Here is a 9,271-nt window from a genome sequence, read left to right as displayed (position 1 = left end):
GGCATCCTGTAGCCTGTAGCCCTTGGGATGAGCCCCCACAGCCCCTGCTGATGGGCAGGGCTGCAGAGGGGGCTCCCCACATCAGCTCCTCCCAAGCAGACACTGTCCCCCTGTGCCAGCACAGCGGGTCACTGCTGGCACCCATCTCCCCCCATGCCAGCCCCGCTGCCCCCGAGGCACTGGTGCTACTCACTGGCCAGGAACCTGCACGCTGAGCATGCGCTCACAGGACAGGCACGAGAAAGGGACTGGCAGCTGCCTAAGGAGGGGGAGGGAAGAGGCCTGGCTGAGCTCCTGGGGCCACAGCCCTGCAGCACACAGGCAGCAGCTCCCTGCAGCAGCCAGCTGCTGGGCAGCTCACTGCACAGGGGCACGGCCATTGCAGGGTGAACCGTGGGCTCTTGAGCCTGTTTCTCCCCATCCCCAAGGTGCTGGCTGATGCCAGGTGAAGGGCACAGGCACCCTTGCCACCATCCCAAGCAGCCCCTGCTGCGCTTTCAGCCCCTCTCTGGCACCAAAGCTCCCCCGTGTGCACGGCCAGGAGGGCAGGGCACAACCCAGCTCAGGGCATGGTGTGTGACAGCCCTGCCTGGCAGGAGCAGTTGCCATCACTGTCCCCAAAACCATCAGAATCTCCATTGCACTCACTTCTTAATCCCAGCAGCGTTTTCACGCAACAGCCTATCCTCAAGTTCCTCCATGTTCCTGTTCCAGGAGTCCTCCAGGTGTTTACAGAAAGTCTTCAGCTCCAGGCGATCCAGCTGTGAACAGGTGCACAGCCTCAGCCAGCTGCTCCAGGATGTGATGTGGAGCTCTCCAGGGAAAAGCCTGGAGGGGGATCCTCAGAGGGATGCTGCCTCAGGCTGTCAAGTCCCAAAGGTGCCAGTTCCTCATGGTGGGGACGAGGTACCCCTCACCTTGTCTTCAATTGCATCGCTGAACTGCTGCTGGGTATTGTTCCAGTGCTGCTCCTGGCCTTAAATCTGGCTCTGCAACTCCTGCATCCTCTCATCCAGCTCCTCCATGTTCTCTTCGCACTGGCTGCCATTGACTTTGCTGTCCAAGGCAGCTTTGTCCGTCTTCTAGCAGAGGGGAAGGGCAGGAGAAACGCCAAAGGGGAAAGGGATGAGGAATGCCAGGCAGGGCCAGCGTGTGAGGAGCAGAGGGAGAAGCGCTTCTGAGACAGAGTAGAAATTCTCCAGAGTAGAAATCCATTTTGATTTAGGTGAAATGTACATCTTTGAGTCTGTGGTTAGAAAACATAGCTATGTAGCCTGACTGCAAAGCCTAGGCTCAGGGAAACTGATTCAGTGAAGGACAGAGATAAGGGGGGGACGGGACAGAGGGTGATAAAGAGAGACAGAGAGACTGCTGTGAAAGCAGGTCAACCTGACCTAAGAATTCTTTCTGATAAAGAAGAACTAGTGGCAAATGTCACGCAAAATTTGTAAAAATGAATATGTATGAACCTATTGTGAAAATGTATGGATATGTATTTGAGAGGAGGATAAAAAGGGACCTGAAGTTCCCAGAGGCACGCATGTCTTTTAAGGAGAGTAATCTCTGCATGCATCCGGCGCTGTAATAATAAACATACCGGCTTTACAACTTACACAAAGTTGTGGAGTTTTTGTCTATCTCTGCAAAACAGACTCCTTTTGGAGGTTTCCTCCCAAAATTTGCCCTAAGCCAGCACAAACAGTCATCATGAAAATTTCACCAGTGGCATAATTTCCTGCTGGCAAATCTTGGGACAGAAGCTTGACCTTGTTCTCCATGAGACATTCTTGGGAAGAGAGACAGGAGAAGATTCCTGGAAAACTGAAACAGCTTTGCAGAAGGGAAATGAAAATGAAAGAAACAATCCAAGATCTTTTCCTCTATTTATTTCTATGCTCCCTTTTCCATGTGGCACTACTTCTCCATCCCAGGAATTCCAGATGCACCGCACCTCTAAGATCGGTGACTTAGTGATTTTTAGACACTCGAAAATACCATGAGCCACACAGAGTTTTCCTTCCCCTGGTTTTACTGGAAGGCAACACTGGAGATGTAAGTGCAGTGCTGGGGTCCGGTAGGAATCCTACAGCAAGGGAAGGTGGCCCGACAGTGTTTGACCCTCAGCCAGGCCAATGCAGAGCAGCAAGCGAGGGGATTGCTGTGCCAGTGTGCAGGAGTCAGGGCTCTGCATCTGGGCTCACCGCTGCAAAGTTCCCGTGTTTGGACAGACTCAGGGGCTGTGCCCGGGGCGCGCGGGGCTCGAACGTGGGGCTCGTGGGGCGAGCGGGGAACGGACACGGGGACGAACGGCCCCGGTGCTTCAGTTGCAGCGGCGGCAGCGGCGGCAGCAGCAGCAGCAGCAGCAGCAAAAGCAGATATTCGAGAGCACTCTTTCTCTTTCTCTCTTTCTCTCTCTTTCTCTCCCCTTCCCGCTGTCGGGCACCCTTCTCCCGGGGTCCCTTGCCCGGCGTCCCTCTCCTCTCCCCGCCTCCCTCTCCCCTGCCGGGCCGGGCCGTGCCCCCGGCCCGCCCCCGGCCCCGGGCGGGGCTGCCCCGTGCCCGGCCCCGCCCGTCCCGCCGCGCTCTCGCCTCCGCCCGGCTCTGGCCGTACTGGCGGTGGCGCTGCTGGGCGGGCGTCAGTGCCTGGTGCGGGGGCGGCATCGCCGCCCTTCGGCTCCGCCTGGCCCGAGCCCGGCCCCGGACCCGACGCAGGGTCCACTCCCGGCCCCGGCCCCGGTCCCGGCCCCGGCTCCTCCCGGGGCCCGCGGAGGACACAGGCGGGGCGGCCGCTGCCGCCGCCTCCGCTGCGGCTTCCCCGGCCCGAGCTCCGCCGCTCGGCAGCGCGGCCGCCGGCCCCGAGCCTCCCGTGCCACGTTCCAAAGAGCGAACGCCTGGGCATGGCCGGCCCGGGGCGGCTGAGGGGCGCTCGGGGGCCGTTGCTGGCCCCGGGCCGAGCGCTGACAGCCGCGTCCCGCCCGCAGGGAAGGCGCACGAGGCCCTGCAGGAGCGGTACCGAGTGGGTTCGCTGCTGGGGCGCGGAGGATTCGGCAGCGTCTTCGCGGCCACGCGGCTCTCGGACGGCGCCCCGGTGAGCGGCGGGGCCGGCGGCGGGCGCAGGAGGAGGGGGCGGAGGAGGAGGAGGAGGAGGATGGGGCTGGGCAGGGCGGGCGGCGAGCTGAGCCCGCTGCTGTCCTTGGCTTGCAGGTGGCCATCAAAAGGGTGCCACGGAACCGCGTCCGGCACTGGGGCGAGCTGGTGAGTGAGCGGGGCCAGCGGCAGCAGCCGGGGCTGCCGGGCGGGGATGAGCCGAGGCCCGGCACGGTGGAAGCCGCCAGGACGCCTCGAGGGAGAGCGGGCGTGGGTCCAGCGCAGGGCGCAGAGCATCCCGGGCTGGCTGAGGGCTCCCCGAGCCCCGGCACGGCATCGGCCCCACTGAGGGCATCGTGCTCCTCCCGCAGCCCGACGGCAGCAGGGCCCCGCTGGAGGTGGTGCTGCAGGCCAAGGTGTCCACTGGCTTCCCTGGTGTGGTGCAGCTGCTGGAGTGGCTTGAGCTGCCCAACCACATCGTGATGGTGCTGGAGCGGCCAGAGCGGTGTCAGGACCTGCAGCGTTTCATTGGGGCACGGCGGTTCCTGCCCGAGGAGGTGGCGCGGACGCTCTTCCGCCAGGTGCTGGAGGCCGTGCGGCACTGCACCAGCTGCGGGGTCCTGCACCGCGACATCAAGCCCGAGAACATCCTGCTCGACCTGCACACCGGGAAGGCCAAACTGATCGACTTTGGCTGTGGCACCTACCTGCAAGAGACAGCCTACACTCACTTTGCAGGTGAGCCCACGTAAGGGTGTACTCCTGGTCCCAGGATCTCATGGCCCAACATCTCCCAGCCCAAGCTGGCTGTGGCAGAGGGGATTCTCCCTTTTGCTGCCAGTCAGGGGACTGAGTCTTCAGCTGAGTTGCTTTAGAGCGGGGCTGGGTGGGGAGCCATCTTCCAGCCCTGCTGGCAGCCTTTGCCAGCCACTCTGCCCAGGACTGGGGCTGAGCTGGGGCAGCCAGCCCGACCAAAACCCCAGTGGGTGGGGGTAGCAGAGATGGGGGCGGAACCTGTGCCCCAGCCAATTTGATGTGCAGGCAAGAGGAAGGGCTTGGACTGATCCACTCGCCCTGTTTGCCTTGGCTTCCTAATATTTTTGGGGCAATGCAGGCAGGGAGGATAAGGGCATGTTTTCCCCAGCATGGAGAGGGTTTTTCCTTTACAGGTCAGGGTCAGGCTTAGCCAGGGCTTCCTCTGCCCTCTTCTGACACCAGTGGCTTTTTTTCCAAGCCTAAGTTTGTGCACAAGTCCCAGGTGCTGGCAAGAGGGCAGTGGTCACCCTGTGTGCCACTGATGCAGCCCCTGCAGGCCCAGGGATGCTGGGGCCAGGCTGTGGGAGCAGCAGCATCCCCCTGCTGAACTCCATCTGTATTCCATAGGAACACTGTCCTACAGCCCCCCGGAATGGAACGACTTTGGCTGGTACCATGGCGAGGCAGCAACGATCTGGTCCCTGGGCATCCTGCTGCACCAGATGGTCTGTGGGGAGCACCCGTTCAGGAGGGGCCGGAGCCTCAGCTGGGGCCAGCTCCCGCTGCCACAAGGGCTCTCTCAAGGTGGATCCTCTTCTCTGGGCACAGGGGGAATCCCAGTGCTGGGAGCCAGCAGCGGGCTCGTGAGCATCCCGCTCTGGCAGCTGCTGAGGAGGTGGCACAGGTCCTGCTCTCCTCCAAAACAGGGAATTGATGGGAAAGTTTAGGCCCAAGCCTGAGCGCATCCAGAATGGCCTGGCCATGGGAATAGTGGGGCAAAGCAGACAGGAGCCTTCTCTGGCTGACCGTCAGTTTCTGCTTTCTCTGTCCAGAGTGCAAAGATCTGATCAGGTGGTGTTTATCCGTGAACTCCTTGGACAGACCCACATTAGAAGACCTGTTCTGTGATCCTTGGGTGCAGGATATTCCTCTGCCATAGAAGAAGGGAGAGAGCCACAGGCACACTTTGATCCAGGGCCCTGGTAAGTTGCAGCTCCACACATGCCTTGGCAATGAGAAGCAGAGGAAGCCAGACCTTTTTGTGCTGCCTGTGTCACTGCACCGGGGCCATGGGATGGGCACACGCAGCCCTTGTGCTGGAGCTGAGCTGCTCTGCCCAGCACTGGTGGCCGCCATCCAAGCTGGTTTTGCTTGTGCTGGTTCCCTGACAGCTGGGGCCCTGGGCAGAGCCCTGAGAGCCTGGTCTCCCCCCAGGGAAGGAGCAGGAGCCCCTGGAGAAGCTGTACCGGGTGGGGATGCTGCTGCTGCTGCTGCTGCTGCTGCTGCTGCTGCTGGAGACAGCCAGGATGACATCAAGGATGACAAGCTCTTCCTCAGCCTGGCCACTGGAGGCTGAAGGTGATGGACTTTAATTCTGGCACCTTCTTCAAAGGCAAACTCCACAGGGAATTTGCAGATGAGTCCCCAGCCGGGGAAATTCTGCCAGATTTGGGCATGGCCCAGCCTGGCTGGGAAGCAAAGGTTCCCCCTTTGCTGGGGCAGATGCAACTCATCCTTCAGTCGCTGCCCAGCTGCTTTTTGGCAGGGCTGGGGGCATGGGCTGGGCTGGGTATGAAATGGGAGTGGGCTCCTGGCCCTGCCAACAGCCCCCAGCAGCCACCGTGCCCCGGGCTGGGGCTGGGGCTGGGGCTGGGGCAGCCAGCCCGACACAAACAAAGCCCCATGGTGGGAGCAGAGGTGGGACTCCAGAACCTGTGCAGGGGCTGCTTTGCTTTGCAGGTAAGGAAGGGCTTGGGCTGCTCCACTGCCCTTGTTTGCTTTGGGAACACCATGATTTTGGGGGGCAGTGCAGGGGGGAAGAGAGAAAGTGTGGGCTTCCCTCAGCCATGGCTGGGTTTTTCCCTACCATGGAGGAGTTGGGCCTCCCTCAAGGCCCTGACAGAGATAAGAGTTTTTCCCGTTTTTCTTGGTTTTTTTGCATCTAATCTCTTTTCAAGAATGTGTTGTTTGTTTTTCCAGAGGAAGCGTTCTAGGTGGTCCAGTGTGGATGGGGAAGTGCTTGGGAGCAGCTGTGGCATGGATGGGCCGTGCCCTTGGAGAAGGCTGAGGCCATGGTTTGGGAGCAGCTTTTCTTGCAGCCGTGGCTGGCGTGAGGTGGGTCCCTGTGTGCTTGGCAGGGTGGGATCAGAGCTTTTGGGAGATGGCAGCGAGCACAGGAGCATCCTGCTCTGGGCAGCCGCTGAGGGCTGGATGTGCCGTGGCTGGCTGCAGGCTGGGCACATGTCCTGCCCTCCTGCTCTGCTGCCAAAGGCAGCAGGGATGGGCAGCTCAGGGCACAGCTCTGGGCACAGCCAGCACGGCCTGGGCACCGCAGGCCTTGGCACAAGGGCACAGGAGCCCTCAGCTGACGGGCGGTTTCTGCTTTCTCTCCTTGCAGCCGGGCTCTGCGGCTGCTGAGGCTGCTCTGGGCTCTGCCAGGGCTCTGCTGGGCTCAGCCCTGGGCCCAGCTGGGCTGGCTCTGCCCTCACATTGCTCTCACAGCTCTGCATCAGACGAGCCCATTGCGAGCACAGCGCCTGAGCTTTCTGCTTTGGCAGCTGAGTGAGACTCTGCTGCAGGCCCAGAGATTGCAGCTGGGGACACACATCCAATTGGCAAGGACCCAAACTCTCCACAGTCCCAGCTGAACGCCTGGATCTGCACAGGCTGTTTTGTCTGTCCCATTCTTCCTTCTTGATTGGCTGGAATTGTGCAGTTGCACTTTCTTTCTCCTCTAGCAGTGCCACGAGTGGGCCAAAGCTGGCGAGTGGGCCGTGCTCCTGAGGCAGTGCAGTCTGGAGCTGGTGGATGGAGAATTGCACTGCCAAACCAGAGCAAAAAGCCCTAAGTGGGACTTTGTGTCTCTAAGAAATCCCTGACAGTTTCAAAGGGAATGTGCAGCTCATTTCCAGGCTGAGAAGGAAGGGCATCTTCTAAAGGATTTGGGCTTTGACAGAGTTTCCATTCCCAGTCATGCTTAGAGCTGGAAGGGCACAAAGCAATTTCCTCTTGCTTCAACCACTATTTCAAATGGCAATGTTGGAAACAAAGCCCAAAATCTTTTAAAAGGCTGCTGAGGTCAGTAAGATGGATCCATGGCATCAGCACATTTACAATGTAAATAACTGAGTTCTCTTTTTAAAAAGATCATTTACTTCTTAATGCAAAGAATGTAACTTTGCATTTATGTTTTGTTTTTTTCACTAACATTATGTTATGTTTTTTCACTAACACTTGGATTTTATTCTTATCTTTTACAATTTACCTATTTTTTTCCCTTTTTCCTTTTTTTTCTTTTAAATAGAAAACATGTCCTATCGAAGGAATGTCCTTTGCTCCTGGTTCCCGTGTGGAGCAGCTCCCTTCCTGCTGGCTGAGCTGCTCAGGCAGAGCCCGGCAGCTCCTGGCCCTGCAGGGCTGAGGCTTTTCCCCGTTGCTGGGCACAGACTGATGGAGCAGCACTGCTGAACACGGGCACACAGAGGGACCAGCAGCAGCTGCCTTTGCCCACCTGAGGCTCCAAGGCCCAACCTCTGAGCAGCCAGGGCTGGAAGAGACTGGCAGGATCTGATCCCTGACTCTGGGCCAGGGCTGCACAAATGACCCCACAGCAGCAGCAGCAGCAGCAGCAGCAGCAGCAGATGGAGCTGACTTTCAGCACAGCCCCTGCCCCTGTTCCCTCCCATGTGCAGCGGTGTCACAGCAGCTTCAGGCACCTGGGAGCCCCCAGTGCCAGCAGGGACTTGAGATGGCAGCCCTGGGCTCCTGGAGGCTGTGCAAGGAACGGAGCTGGGCACTCCCTGTCCATGGGGAGCTTGCAGATGGAAAAGGCTGCTGTGCCCAGGCAGCTCCAAGGGCACAGAAAGGAGGCTCTGGAGCACTGGATCTGTGCCAGTGCCACAGTCCTGGGCAGCAGCCAGCCAGCCCTGGGGGAACAGAGGGCACAGCACGAGGGACAGAAGCAGGCAAGGGCAGAGACTGGAGAGAGCCAGAGCCAGGAGCAGGAACAGCTGCTCCATTGCACTCTTGGAGAAAGCTCTGGGCTGGTTCCAAGCGCTGAAAGGTGTGAAGGACAGACAGGAGGCCACAGCAAACAATGCTCCTGTTTGCACAGCCTCCCCTCTCCGTGTCCCAGAAGGAATTGCATGGACTGTGTTCTTCTCTCCGAGTTGTCTTGTTCAGCATGAGCAGCTCAGCACCAGGAGCTGAAGGAGCTGAAGCCTCAGGCCACAGGAGCTGGGCAAGAGGAGACTTTCTGAGCAAAGTAATGCTGCTAACATGGACCCAGCTGAATGCAGTGGATAGAATCATGGAATCACAGAATCCTTTCTGTTGGAAAAGCCCTCTGAGCTCACCCAGTGCAGCCGCTCACCCAGCAGTGCCAAGCCCAGCACTAAAGCACGTCCCTGAAGTGCCAAGGCCTGGACAGCAGCCCTGAGTGAGGCCTGAACAGCAGGCCCTGAGCCAAAGGTGGCCTATGGATGAACCTTCCAACCAAAGGTTATCTTTGTATCTGCTCCCTGATGAAATATGCATGGTCATTAGCACTGTGATAGATGTAGCCACTCATTAGTGAAACATGTATTGACCTTTGTGTATTTAGAAGCCAGACGAGGCCATGAAATCTGACATCTGGCCTTGTTTGGGGCTGAATGGTCAAAGTCACCTCCCTTGGTTCCTCCTGGGGCCCTGGCCAGGCTTTGGGAGGGAGCCAAGAGGAGGATGAAACCAGATGTTGCCACACTAGCAGTGCTGTCAGTTTGTTCATTCAGCACTGTCAGAGCTGGGCCCTCTCCCAGCGGGGTTGGAGCCTCACCTGGGGCTGGAGGCACCTGCAGGAATTGCCAGTGCCCAGGAGTGGCTCTGCAGCCCTTGGCTGTGACAGCTTCCCCAGCTGCTGTGTGGGTCTGGGGGATGGTAAAGGCTGAGGGTGACTGGGGCTGGATCTTTCTCAATCACTGCAGGCAATCTTTGGTGGGGATGGTTGGGTGCATTGCTGAGCTGCTCCTGTTGTGATTCTTTGCTGCTTTGAGCTGCACGAGATGACACTGATTCCTTCAGTTGGAGTCTGTGTCTTTGGTGCTGACCCTGCCCACTGGTAAAACAAAACTGGCACAGTCTGGCCAGATCCCAACAAAATGTCACTTGTTCAGTGTAAATGTGAGTAATCAGTGCCATCAGAAATTCCCAGAGGGGAAGCCCTTCCCTGG

Source organism: Agelaius phoeniceus (assembly GCF_051311805.1).
Source record: "Agelaius phoeniceus isolate bAgePho1 chromosome W unlocalized genomic scaffold, bAgePho1.hap1 SUPER_W_unloc_2, whole genome shotgun sequence".
Lineage (NCBI taxonomy): Eukaryota > Metazoa > Chordata > Aves > Passeriformes > Icteridae > Agelaius > Agelaius phoeniceus.
The sequence above is the reverse complement of the archived record's forward strand: the minus strand, read 5'-3'. Positions refer to the sequence as shown.